This window comes from Rattus norvegicus, chromosome 2 (assembly GCF_021556685.1).
Source record: "Rattus norvegicus strain SHRSP/BbbUtx chromosome 2, alternate assembly SHRSP_T2T, whole genome shotgun sequence".
NCBI lineage: Eukaryota > Metazoa > Chordata > Mammalia > Rodentia > Muridae > Rattus > Rattus norvegicus.
Window position 1 is genome coordinate 5,864,984 of NC_141535.1, and position 14,965 is coordinate 5,879,948.

Here is a 14,965-nt window from a genome sequence, read left to right on the forward strand (position 1 = left end):
TTTTATGAGGAATTTAGAAATGGTTATAATTTAACAGGGAGGAATTAGCTAGATTGAGTTATACAGTTGTAATCTCATTTGTTAACTAAGCTAAAATCATATCTTTGCTTTGATATAGAATTTATTTGTTAAAAGAGTTTAAAAGTACAAGGTTGAGAGCCAGTCCTTCTATTGATGTCATTACAAACTTCTGAGTTTATTACACATGTGAGTTAAGGGCCAAATAGCAAACACATTGCTGACTTTGTGAGAGTACTTTCAAAATATTATTAAGATATAAAGACAACAGTACAGATTGTCTTACATAGGTAGATGGTTTTCAAAAACATCAGAAATCCACAAAATTTGAAATTTAAAGTTATTTATCTTTTGTTGAGACATATCTGTTCCTAACAGTTCCCCTTTGGTGGATTTAACGATGAATTTGAACATCTCTACCTCTAGGTGAGGCAATACTTTGTGCCTAGGTAGCCACTGGACCAAACTGCCTGTTTCAACTGCAGACTAATACTGTCCAGAAAAGGACAAATAATGCAGAATAGTTGACTGATAAGCTCTGCCAAGACAGGGTGATCAGCCCTTCAGAAATCTGCATTTCAAGAGTCTGTCAGTTGATTTTGGGCCAGAAGGCTGAAGACTTGTGTTCACATGTTGCTAACAAGGTACTGTGCTAGTGGAGATTTGTCTCTACAACCTCTCAGTTCTGGAAGCCATGTTAGGCTTCCTTTGTGTATAGATATTTGGTCATTCTCAGATTTCTGATGGGGCTGAAGACTGATTATAGTCTCATAGCCTATCAGGCTGTTTAACTCTGAATATACATAGTTTATTGGATAGCTATCAGATAGTATACCAACTAGCCAAGATATAATATAGATTTTAAGGCTTTATTAAGCTGGAATGGATAACTAAACGTTTTGTTTAACTGAAAATAATGATGGACTGGGTGTTGAGTATATCATATGCTTTATAAATTGTAGAATGGTAATAATTGTACTCTCTATATAAGTGAAAAGGCTTTTTAACTGGACAAAAATGGGGAAATGTTGTGGTTTGCCCTGAAGTTATCTGTATTTTGATGCTAATTCCACTGCCCCAAGGACAGCTGCCTAGTCAAGTACTCACAAGTCTTGTGGCATCACCAGAACCTTCTCCCCATTGAATTTGTAAAGTCTAGGTGAGGGGCAGGTACAGGATAGCAGGAGGCCTGTCATTGGAGGAGAAGGAAGGATGGGTGGGAGAGAAGTTTGAAGGAAGAGGAGGAGACTAGAACAGAAAGGAAGAGACAGGAGGAGGGAGGGAGAGCGAAGCCATGGCAGGATGATGGAGGCTGACATTAAGGCTGTGTATTTACAGGTTGTTATCAATGTTCTCAAGGGATGGATGGTACTGGGCTTTGTATGTTTAGGTGCACAATTATATCTTACCAATTGGGTCAAATATTATTGTGTTGTGTTTTTTTATGTGACGATTCGAGTGTAGCAAAGTGTGTGGCGGCAGGAGACACTGGGCTGCTGAGGAGTTGGGATGTGTTTCTGCCAAGATATCTAGCAGATATCTTGGGGCACCACGGTGTAGGACCAAGTGAGGTAAAAGACAACTACATTTTTTTATTTTTTATATTGTTACAACAACAGGAGATTACTGATCAGCAGTGGCCAGGAGACTGCTACTTGACTGGTGAAAAATATACTCTCACCTTGCTTAAATGGCTACAATCCTATGCACAGGGCAGTTTACCCTAGTTGAACTGATACAGTTATTAAAGGATCAGCAGATTCTTTGGTGTGAATTTAATGGGATATACAAACATCAGTTATGTAAACAAGAAAGTTAATATACAAACACTACCATAAGTCTGTTTTAAATAATTGAATCCACTAGTGACAGTTTGTAATCTTCTTCTGAGAGTAATTTGAGGTGGAAGTTTGAATGTTTGAGGTGAAAGTTTGAGCATTTGAAGTGTAGAGTTTGAAGGAATGGAAGAAGCTAAAAACAGCAAGAAAAGAGGTAAAAACTAGTTATGCTTCTATAACATTTTAATCTTGAAATGTCCTTCTGATTCCTGATAGCTAACTGTGGGATTTAGGGCCAGGTCTGCCTTGAAGCCAAATAAGGTGAGGGAGCAGAGAATTGTTTGTATGAGGGCAATCATAGCAGGAACCTGGAAGTATCATCAATATTAGGTTGCTAGTGTACTCAGGACTGGCATACTGGGGCTTGGTATCTAATATCCATTACCTTAAACCAACTCTTTACAATTTCTTAAAATAAAACGATCTTGTTTTCACTTAAAGTAGAAACTGAGGTGCAAGCAATTAAGTACCCTCTTCAAGTATGCAGATGACAAAGTGAGGAATATGTATTGTAACAGGGTGACCTTTTTCCCCAGGGTTTAAGGGTTTCCTGTGATGCAAAACTTTCAGCTCTAAAATTTGGAGAATGCCTGATAAGCCAGAACAAATGGTTGCCCTGTCCTGATTATAAAGTTCTGTTATACTAACTTTAGGTCTAGTGTGCATGGAGCTCTGACAGACTTCCCAGAGGGCTCAGCTGAGCTGGTTTTGGTAAGGGTGGAAACCTGGATGTAGGCCCTGGAATCATATTAGTTGGGCCATCTGGATGGGTCTCAAACCTTTGCTGTCTTCTGATTCTAAACCATGAACTCTCCTTAGCCAATATCCTCAGAAAACTTTGTGCTGTTTTGTGTGCAGAGGTGTATCCTCTAAGGGGTAGGGGTAGGTTTCTGGTTGTTGTCCACTTTGAAAATACCATTGTTTCTTGCTAAAGTTTCCTCCTAATTATCTTCTATATTTTAGGGACTAGGCAGGGCTATTTAATCTTTTATAATTATTTTATAATATGTTTTGGAAAGGTATAAAGGTATGAACTTGATGAATAATGTCTGAGTCATTGCCTTTCCTATCTTAGATTGCCAGCTAAAATGTTGACAACAGTATACTGTAGGTTTCCTCCCAATTAAATCTACCTAAATAGTGGTCATCTTGAGTGGAATTTCGCCATAGAGTTCAGGGAATGTACAAACTTTCTCAAAGTCATAGTCTTGGAGTATGAGGAAGGGTGTGTGTGTGTGTGTGTGTGTGTGTGTGTGTGTGTGTGTGTGTGTGTGTGTGTGTGTGTTTGGGATAGTTTTTACTAAATTCCCAGAAAGGCTATGATCTAAAAATCGGATTACAGGTTATTAAAATTCAAGTTGGAAGGATTTATTTTAAAAGTATCCAAAAAGTGATTCACGTTGGTAACCTACTTCAGTGTATTAACCTATGATTCAAGCTTTGGCCTAAGTGTGTCAGAGTGATAAGGCAGACTTTTATGAGAAGTGCTATCAAAACAGTGCCAAGGAAGTACACATATAGCTCTAGCTGTTAGGGTACCACACCCTTGGGTGTGTTAACACTGCAGCCTTCACATCCAGAGAACAGAATCTCGTGGTCTACAGCAGAATGCCAAAGGCTGCATCTTTCTTAGGGTCAGAAATCTGTTTTTGGATGATTGGATTCATGTTTTTCATGTTATCTTTCAAAGTATAACTTTTCTCATAAATAATTTGTTATACTTACCAATATTGTATATTAGTATTTAAAAGCTCATGTATTGGGGCCAGAACTTTACTCACATCTATGTTCATATTCCTCTGTAGCCTTAGTAGATATATGATTTTGAAGGGACTTAACCATCCTATGCTGCTGTTTACTTATGTAAAAAGGAGTACCTCACAGAAAAATAGTGAGGAGTAAGTGTATTGATATACTCGAGTTGGCCAGAGATAGAGTTCAAGCTCCATTTACACTGATAGAGCCTTGGGCTTTCAGGGGTTGTGATAATACTAGAGTTCAGAGGACCTACCCCTGGAAACTTCCAATGTCTGACTCTTTCATAGGGCTTTGTAGTGGAGGCAGAACTAGGGAAGAGGTCTCTGAGGAGATGACTCAATAGAAGATCACTTATAGGCTAAGAGGAACACCTTCTGGAGATACAAATGAAGATGAAATACCTGGACACTGAGGAATGAACCCTGACACTTGTCCTAGTAGACAGCACCTGGTGGTAAACTGCAGTAGTATGTACCTTAATTTTTCCTAAAGCACATGATAGCAGGTAACCTTTAAACAATAAGACTGCTATTCATAATCTAGTTCTTTACTCAGAGCTACATTCTTTCTTAGGCCCCTCAAACTCAGGGGCCTGCCTCCCTGAAGCCCAAACATAGGATCTGAGTAAGCTCACCCTCAGCATTAGTAATCATGGCCTGTGCTACACTTTTCTGTTCCACTCTCTCCACACCACTGCATTGTAAAAAACTGCTCTACACGGTGCCAGTATCCTTTGGGAGACAGCCTTGGGGTATACACATCTGTACAAGAGACATAGTGCAGGATAAGGGCTAAATGCCACCAAGCACACCAAAGTTCAGTGCTGGAGCCTCCTCATACACAGGCTCATGCTAGAGACTAGTCCCAAACAGCACAGTGAACTCATTACCCTTCTTACTGCTACTGGAATGTTATCAACTAACCTGAAGATAAGAAAGATTTAGTAGTGATGAGTTTCTTTTCATGATTAAAACCCATATTTTAAAAATTGCTGTTAAAAAGAAAAATTGAGACAATGGTATAGCTGGGGACACCTATACTGGCCTCTGGAATAAAATTATAGTTCTTTGCATCAGGATTGGTTTCCTGAATCTGGAAGCAAGGCTACTGGGGCTCTGGGATGAATCTAATAGTCCCCTGAAACAAGTTTCTGTGTCCTATATTCTGGACAGGACTGCTGGGCTCTGGGGTGAAGCTGATGGTCTCCTTTATCAGGCTTGGGTATCTTGAATCTTAACCTCTAACCCTAACTTTAAGTCTGATTTTGTAAACTCGGTTGCTGGGCTCTGGGGTAAAGCTGACAGTCCTCTCCATCAAATGTGGTGGCATGAATCTGGGATTGGACTGCAGGTTTCCTTTCTTGACCAGTACTCCTGACCCCAGAGTAAATAACTTGTTTCCTCTTCTTGTCTCCAGCCAAATGTTTCATATTGAACCTCCCTTTTTTGCTTAGGCATTTATATTATAATCACCATGACAAGAAAGAAAACCATGGAAATCTCACTTTCCCTTTTCCTTTTCAAGCCTCTTGACAAGGTTTCTGGGGAAAGCTTTTGAGTAGTTCTGTTGCAACTGGATACATCTAATGAAAACTTGCTGTCAACCAAAATGCTCTTGTGGGCAGGCCTATTGGGGACAGCAAGAAAGAGTGTGGGGCCCTGAGTCCCATCTCTGGCTTAACCTAGCCAGTCAGTCATCCACTGATAGCTAGCCTTTCATTCACAAATCAGCATTCAGCCATTGGAGATAAAAATAAAGAACTTCTGCCACCTGGTGGAATTTCCCTATCAATCTGCTGCTGCTCCTGCTGGTGCGCCTGCTATTGCTACTGTTGTTACTCCTTCGCCTCCTCCTTGTTCTTCTTCCTGTTTCTATTTCTTTCTTTCTCCCATTCACTTAAAAATTGTTTCTATTTTTTTGAGATTATAGCGTAATAACATCATTTCTCTTTTCTTTCTTCCACCTCCCCATCCTTTGAAATTTATGGCCTCTTTGTTTAATTGTAGAGATGTGTGGATGCATCTGTGCATGGATGGTGTGTGTGTGTCTGTATGTATATGTGTTTGTTCATGCCTGTATGTGTGTTCCTAAATACAAAATAAAAGCACACTGAGTCTCAGTCCACACAGAGTTACTTATATGTATATCTTCATGGTTGATCATTAGAATTTGGAAAACTAATTGGTGTGCTTTCCTTCACGGAAGGTTATTTTTCCCATTCCTCAGCTGCCTGTAGTTCTTTGTTTTTCTGAGAAAGCCTGAGGTTTCCCCTTATACATCAGCAAGTGTACTGTTATTTTTGTCATGTTAAGGTCATGTGAGGCACCATTTTGGTGGGACTTCATCAGTGTACCTTCTCTGTTTATTAGACTGGTTCTTGATGTGAGTTCATAGACCCTGCAGCATCTGTATTACTTTACTTCCCACCAATGACTGTTATTCATTTTGTACCTTAATTTCATTATTTATTAAATAATCAGCCAATAGAGTTGTGACTTAGACATAACATCTAAATAAGAAACCACAATATTAAATAATAAAAAGTGGCTAGCATCAAATCTAATGAAATGATGTGTAATTATGAAAAAGTTTAGAAATTGCTGGAGACATATTTAAGAATCTCCAAATGCCTTCAAATTCCATGGCAGATCTATGAGATTAAGCATTTAATCTCTACTACATTTTAACAGAGTTCCTCTGGTTTATATAGAGACATAAAATTTGGGAGATAGTGTTCTTAGTGTTTTTTTTATCAGAAAGGTTTGTATGACTGTCATTTATTTGTACATTAGTCTGTTTCACTGAAAAATGTTGCCAATAAAGAAAACCATCAAAAACAAAGTATAAACTAGACTATAAGAGCACCAGATTTGCAACTCACTCATTTTGTGTCTTATAATCCTCATGAGCCACTGATGACAGAAAAATAACTCAAAGTACACAAACCTGCCTACCATTCCAGTTCTAAGGATGGAACAGAAGTCTTGTAAATGCTAGGCAAGCATTCTACCACACATTCTACTTCACCTTTTTGAACCTTAGTTTAGTTATAATATATACACAAGAAGGAGAAATAAGGAGCTCTATTAAACTCAGTTGTTCACAAAAACAGAACAAAACAAAAAAAAAACCAAACAAAATCATGAGTTAGATGGGGCTTATTGAGAAGAGTCTGTTCAACTAGATGAGGTTAGGAATGAAAGTAATAGGAGTTGCAAATGAACAGAATGTATTGTATACAATTATGAAATCATCAAAGAATAAAAATATTTCTAGAATCATATGGAGAACAGCTACACTGTGAATATCTGTATAACTCCCACTACAGTTTATTTTTAATGTTCTCCAAAGAACTCTACAAGACTGGTCCCAAAGAATGATATAAAGAAATATATATATTTAAGTAATTCTGAATTTCTCTTGTTGCACCTTTACCTGGGTCTTACAAAAGCTTTTTGAGAACACAGCTGTAATATCAGATGAAGATACTATAATTATAAAAAAAATTGTACCAACTCACAACAAGATAAAATAGTAAAATCAGGGTCCCAAATAATATTTAATGAAGAGCTGGCGATGAAAGTCCTGCAAACAACATTTCTTATTAATAAAATATATTCTTTACCTCATAAGAAAGTAGGCCTTATTGGGGACCATATCACAGCACTACTTTCTCACCATCAGGGTGCACAGCTGCATGCCTCGGAGCATGAGATACTCTAGTTGTGTTTATTCTCCTGCCTTAGCTAAGGATGAAGTGAGTGATTCTACCAATTTCCTTTTCAAGGAAGAAGAGATTTTTCTACTTACATTTAAAATAGTAAAGCTGGGGTATTTCTGAAAGCACAGGAGAAAACAGTGCAGGAACAGGAGAAAAGCAAAGAATATTGGAAAGTGTGAACACCTTAGAAGAACACAAAAGCCAGATTCAAATTCTGACTCTGTCCATCATTACCTGCATGAAATGTCTCTCTGTACTTATTATTCTTGTAAAGGTATAAAGCAGGTGTTCTAAAGCTTGGTGTAGAGCACATGGAGACAGTTCATGAAAGGTAAGCATCAGTATGCCTATGAGAATGACAGGGAACTTGGACATTTAATCAAAAGGTATACAGTTCATCTGACTGTTTCCTTGGGATTGCAGACTGTGTATCTGGAATTTGAATGACATTTCTCATATTTCTACATCACCATGTGATATCACATCACTTGTCTTTGGATAGTAAAATAGTTTATATCTGCCCCTTTCCTCTCATGATACAATGTGATAAGCTCTCTGACCCCGAGATCTTATACTCTCTATCCTCTGCTTCCATAGCACCAAGAGAAATCAGACTTCCCTGTTCTTTTTCCTGTACAAGTGACAAGGAGGAGTCCAGATGCACTTGTCTGCACCCTTCCTGCCTCTGTGCTCACTATACTTATGAGCCGATGGCAAAGACATTTTTTATTAATTTTTTCATGCAATATATTTTTGAGGCAAAGATATTTTTCAGCTCTAAAAGTTTTTAGTATCTTGTATATTTGAAATTATTATATAATTACACCATTTCCACTTTCTTTTCTCTTTCTTCAACACCAATCCCCCAATATATCTCCCCTGCTCTTTCAAATGCATGACCTATTTTCATTTATTATGGTTGTTTCTGCATATATGTTTATGTGTATACATATATTCATAAATATAACCTTTTGTTTGTATAATGTTACTTGTATATTTTTAGGTCTGATAAATCAATATTATATAACCAATTGGTGTAACCTTCCCTGAGGGGATCTATTTTTGACAATTTCAAGTTCTTTGTAGAAGGTTGAGGACTTATGGTCTTTCCTTTATGCATTTTGGGATGTCTTTTGTTGCTGTACTTGTTCAGCTCATATTTAGTAGTCATACTGGTGGAGAGACTTTATGAGTGTAGCTTCTGACCTTAGTAGGAGACAGTCTCAGAGCAAATCCCATGGCTCTTACAATCTTTCTGCCTCCTCTTTCTGAATGTTTCCTGATACTTGGTTGCTGGAGGGTTGGGTTTTTTGTTTGTTTGTTTGTTTCTGTTTGTGGGTAGGCATTTTTAAAACATACACATCCTTTGAGGAATCACCGGTTACAGAGAAAATTTTAAAACTGATTTTAGAATTAATCTGAATTCTAACCTCTAAGAATTATGCCCTCTTTATGTATTGACCTCATGCATATCCAACCGTACAAAAAGATATATCTGATTCTGTCAAATAAAATTATGTAATATCCCTTAATAGACTTCTGAATGACATATTTAATCCTTTCATGTCCATTACCTAGAACTTTCACTCTCTTCATTACCTATTCATGCTCCATAAAGGCTAGATCCACAGCATCCTCAATGTCTTCTACTATGTTCTTTGGCACACCTTGACCATGTTGTTTAAAACCTGCCACAAGGTGTTAAATACAACTGTCTGTAAACATTTCTATCTACGCTAGTCCCATATTTCTTTTTTTTTCTTCTGTTTATGCAGGAGGAAGTTCCAAAATCAATTCCATGCTGAAGAGGAATTACTGCTTCTTCTTTGTAACATTTATTTTGATACGTCTGTATGTGTACCTCTGTGAGTTTATGTGAATACTGAGTAGGCAGATGCCCACCAAAGCCAGAGAGCATCAGATTCTCTGCACTAGAGTTACAGGTAGCTGTAGCATCTGATATGGGTGCTGGGAACCACAAGATAGTTCTCTGTAAGAACAATGTTTGAGTTTGTGTTCTTGTTGCTGAGATCGTCCCTGCCAAAAGCACTTTCAAAGGGAAAGGGTTTACTTCCTCTATAAATTGCTCAGCCTGCTTTCCTATGCACTGCCCATGGGGGACTGGGCCCTCCTACAGCAGTTACTAACTAAGAAAAGACCTCACAGACGTGCATACAAGCCAGAAATAATTCTGCTAGAAATAATTCTTTTTTTTCCTTTTTTCTCCATCTTTATTAACTTGGGTATTTCTTATTTACATTTCGATTGTCATTCCCTTTCCCGGTTTCCTGGCCAACATCACCCTAACTGCCCCCCCCCCATGTAGGTATTCCCCTCCCCATGCCCTTCCCATTACCGCCCTCCCCCCAACAATCACGTTCACTGAGGGTCTGTCTTGGCAGGACCAAGAGCTTCCCCTTCCACTGGTGCTCTTACTAGGCTATTCACTGCTACCTATGAGATTGGAGCCCAGGGTCAGTCCATGTATAGTCTTTGGGTAGTGGATTATTCCCTGGAAGCTCTGCTTGGTTGGCATTGTTGTTCATATGGGGTGTCGAGTCCCTTCAAGCTCTTCCAGTCCTTTCTCTGATTCCTTCAACGGGGGTCCTGTTCTCAGTTCCGTGGTTTGCTGCTGGCATTCACCTATGTATTTGCTGTATTCTGGCTGTGTCTCTCAGTACAGATCTACATCCGGTTGCTGTCAGCCTGCACTTCTTTGCTTCATCCATCTTATCAAGTTAGGTGGCTGTATATGTATGGGCCACATGTGGGGCAGGCTCTGAGTGGGTGTTCCTTCTGCCTCTGTTCAAAACTTTGCCTCCCTACTCCCTCCCAAGGGTAATCTTGTTCCCCTTTTAAAGAAGGAGTAAAGCATTCGCATTTTGGTCATCCTTCTTGAGATGTTCTGTGCATCTAGGGTAATTCGAGCATTTGGGTTAATATCCACTTATCAATGAGTGCATACCATGTGTGCTTCTCTGTGATTGGCTTACCTCACTCAGGATGGTATAATGCATGATACCAGTTCCATCCATTTGCCTATGAATTTCATAAAGTCATTGATTTTGATGGCTGAGTAATATTCCATTGTGCAGATGTACCACATTTTCTGTATCCATTCCTCTGTTGAAGGGCATCTGGGTTCTTTCCAGCTTCTGGCTATTATAAATAAGGCTGCAATGAACATAGTGGAGCATGTGTCTTTGTTATATGTTCAGGCATCCTTTGGGTATATGCCCAAGAGAGGTATAACTGAGTCCCCAGGTAGTTTAATGTCCAATTTTCTGAGGAAACTCCAGACTGATTTCCAGAATGGTGTCTCAGACTGCAATCCCACCAACAATGGAGGAGTGTTCCTCTTTCTCCACATCCTTGCCAGCAACTGCTGTCACCTGAGTTTTTGATCTTAGCCATTCTGACTGGTGTGAGTTGGAATCTCAGGGTTGTTTTGATTTGCATTTCCCTTATGACTAAACATGTTGAAAATTTCTTTAGGTGTTTCTCAGCCATTGGGCATTCCTCAGTTGTGAATTCCTTGTTTAGCTCTGAATCCCATTTTTGATAGGGTCATTTGTCTCCCTGCAGTTTAACTTCTTGAGTTCTTCGTATATGTTGGATATAAGCCTGCTGTCAGTTGTAGGATTGGCAAAGATCTTTTCCCAATCTGTTGGTTGCTGTTTTGTCCTAACAACAGTGTCCTTTGCCTTACAGGAGCTTTGCAGTTTTATGAGATCCCATTTGTCGATTCTTGTTCTTAGAGCATAAGCCACTGGTATTTTGTTCAGGAAATTTTCTTCAGTGCTCATGTGTTCAAGGTTCTTCCCCACATTTTCTTCTATTAGTTTGAGTGTATCTGGTTTGATGTGGAGGTCCTTGATTCACTTGGACTTACGCTTTGTACAAGGTGATAAGCATGGATCGATCTGCATTCTTCTACATGCTGACCTCCAGTTGAACCAGCACCATTTGATGAAAATGCTATCTTTTTTCCATTTGATGGTTTTGACTCCTTTGTCAAAAATCAAGTGACCATAAGTGTGTAGGTTCATTTCTGAGTCTTCAATTCTATTCCATTGGTCTATCTGTCTGTCTCTGTATCAATACCATGCAGTTCTTATCACTATTGCTCTGTAATACAGCTTAAGTTCAGGGATAGTGATTCCCCCAGAAGTCCTTTTACTGTGGAGGATAGTTTTAGCTATCTGGGGTTTTTTGTTATTCCATATAAATGTTCAAATTGTTCTATCTAACTCTATGAAGAATTGGATTGGTATTTTGATGTGGATTGCATTGAATCTGTAGATCGCTTTTGGTAAGATGGCCATTTTTACTATATTAATCCTGCCAATCCATGAGCATGGGAGATTTTTCCATCTTCTGAGATCTTCTTCAATTTCTTTCTTCAGAAGCTTTAAGTTCTTATCATACAGATCTTTCACTTGCTTGGTTAAAGTGATATCATTTGGGACTATTATGAAGGGTGTCATTTCCCTAATTTCATTCTCAGCTTGTTTCTCTTTTGTGTAGAGGAAGGCTACTGATTTATTTGAGTTAATTTTATACCCAGCCACTTTGCTGAAGGTGTTTATCAGGTTTGGTAGGTCTCTGGTGGAACTTTTGTGATCACTTAAGTATACAATCATATCATCTGCAAATGGTGATATTTTGACTTCTTCTTTCCAATCTGTATCCCTTTGATCTCCTTTTGTTGTCTGATTGCTCTGGCTAGGACTTCGAGAATTATAATGAATAAGTAGGGAGAGAGTGGGCAGCCTTGTCTATTCCCTGATTTTAGTGGGATTGCTTCAAGTTTCTCTCCATTTAGTTTAATATTAGCTACTGGTTTGATATATATGGCTTTTACTATATTTAGGTATGGGGCTTGAAATCCTGTTCTTTCCAGGACTTTTATCATGAAGGGGTGTTGAATTTTGTCAAGTACTTTCTCAGCATCTAATGAAATTATCATGTGGTTTTTATCTTTCAGTTTGTTTGTATAGTGGATTATGTTTATGGTTTTCCGTATATTAAACCATCCCTGCATGCCTGGGATGAAGCCTACTTGATCATGGTGGATGAGTGTTTTGATGTGCTCTTGGATTCGGTTTGCAAGAATTTTATTGAGTATATTTGCGTTGATATTCATAAGAGAAATTGGTCTGTTTCTTTGTTGGGTCTTTGTGTGGTTTAGGCATAGGACTAATTGTGGCTTCATAGAAGGAATTCGGTAGCACTCCATCTGTTTTCAATTTCATGGAATAGTTTGGATAGTAGTGGTATGAGGTCTTCTATGAAGGTTTGATAGAATTCTGCACTGAACCCATCTGGACCTGGGCTCTTTTTGATTGGGAGACTTTTAATGACTGCTTCTATTTCTTTAGGAATTACAGGGTTGTTTAAATGGTTTATTTCTTCCTGATTTAAAGTGGGTACCTGGTATCTGTCTAGGAAATTGTCCATTTCCTCCAGATTTTCAAGTTTTGTTGAATATAGGCTTTTGTAGTAGGATCTGATCATTTTTTTAATTTCCTCTGACTCTGTTGTTATATCTCCCTTTTCATTTCTGATTTTGTTAATTCAGATACACTCTCTGCGTCCTCTGGTGATTCTGGCTAAGGGTTTTTCTATCTTGTTGATTTTCTCAAAGAACCAGCTTTTGTTTCTGGTGAATCTTTGTATAGTCCTTTTTGTTTCTACTTGGTTGATTTCAGCTCTGAGTTTTATTTTTTTTTCTGCCTTCTACTCCTCCTGGTTGTATTTGCTTCTTTTTGTTCTAGAGCTTTTAGGTGTGCTGTCAAGCTGCTGATATATGCTCTCTCCTGTTTCTTTCTCCAGGCACTGAGAGCTATGTGTTTTCCTCTTAGCACAGCTTTCATTGTGTCCCATAAGTTTGGGTATGTTGTACCTTCATTTTCATTAAATTCTAAGAAGTCTTTAATTACTTTCTTCATTTCCTCCTTGACTAGGTTATCACTGAGTAGAGCATTATTCAACTTCCATGTATACGTGACCATCCTTTCCTTACTGTTATTGAAGACCAGGTTTAGCCTGTGGTGGTCTGATAGGATGCATGGGATTATTTCTTTCTTTTTGTATCTTATCAGGCCTGTTTTATGACTGATTATTTGGTCAATTTTGGAGAAAGTACCATGAGGTGGTGAGAAGAAATATATCCTTTTGCTTTAGGATAGAATGTTTTATAAATATCTGTTAAGTCATTTGTTTCATGACTTCTCTTAGTCAGTCTATGTCTCTGTTTAATTTCTGTTTCCATGATCTGTCCATTGATGAGAGTGGGGTGTTGAAATCTCCTACTATTATTGTGTGAAGTGCAATGTGTGCTTTGAGCTTTAGTAACGTTTCTTTTATGTATATACTTGCCCTTGTATTTGGAGCATAGATATTAAGGAGTGAGAGTTCATCTTGGTGGATTTTTTTCCTTTGATGAATATTATGTGTCCTTCCTTATGTTTTTTGATGACTTTTGGTTGAAAATCAATTTTATTAGAATGGCTACTCCAGCTTGCTTCTTCAGATGATTTTCTTGTAAAGTTGTTTTCCAGCCTTTTATTCTGAGGTAGTGTCTGTCTTTGTCTCTGAGGTGTGTTTCCTGTAGGCAGCAAAATATTGGGTCCCAATTGCATATCCAGTTTGTTAATCTGTGTCTTTTTATTGGGGAATTGAGTCCATTGATGTTGAGAGATATTAGGGAATAGTGATTGTTGCTCCCTGTTATATTCATGTTTGGATATGACATTATGTTTGTGTGCTTGTCTTCTCTTTGCTTTGTTGCAAAATGATTAGTTTCTTGCTTTGTCTAGTGTGTAGTTTGCCTCCTTGTGTTGTGCCTTACCATTTATTATCCTTTGTAGCACTGGATTTGTAGAAAGATATTGTGTATATTTGGTTTTGTCATGGAATATCTTGGTTTCTGCATCTATGTTAATTGAGAGTTTTGCTGGACACAGTAACCTGGGCTGGTATTTGTGTTCTCTTAGGGTCTGTATGACATCTCTCCAGGATCTTCTGGCTTTCACAGTCTTTGGTGAGAAGTCTGGTGTGATTCTGATAGGTCTGCCTTTATATGTTACTTGACCTTTTTCCCTTACTGCTTTTAATATTCTTTGTTTTGTGTATTTGGTGTTTTGACTATCATGTGATGGGAGGAGTTTCTTTTCTGGTCCAATCTGTTTGGAGTTCTGTAGGCTTCTTGTATATTTTTGGACATCTCTTTCTTTAGGTTAGGGAAGTTTTCTTCTATAATTTTGTTGAAGATATTTACTGGTCCTTTGAGTTGGGAGTCTTCACTCTCTTCTATACCTATTATCCTTAGGTTTCATCTTCTCATTGTGTCATGGATTTCCTGTATGTTTTGGGCCGGTAGCCTTTTCCGTTTTACATTATCTTTGACAGTTGTGTTGATGATTTCTATGGAATCTCCTGCTCCTGGGATTCTCTCTTCTATCTCTTGCATTCCGTGGTGATGCTTGTATCTACTGTTTCTTGTCTCTTCTTTTGGTTTTCTATATCCAGGATTGTCTCCCTGTGTGCTTTCTTTATTGCTTCTATTTCCATTTTTAATTCCTTTACCTGCTTGATTGTGTTTTCGTATAATTCTTTCAGGGAGTTT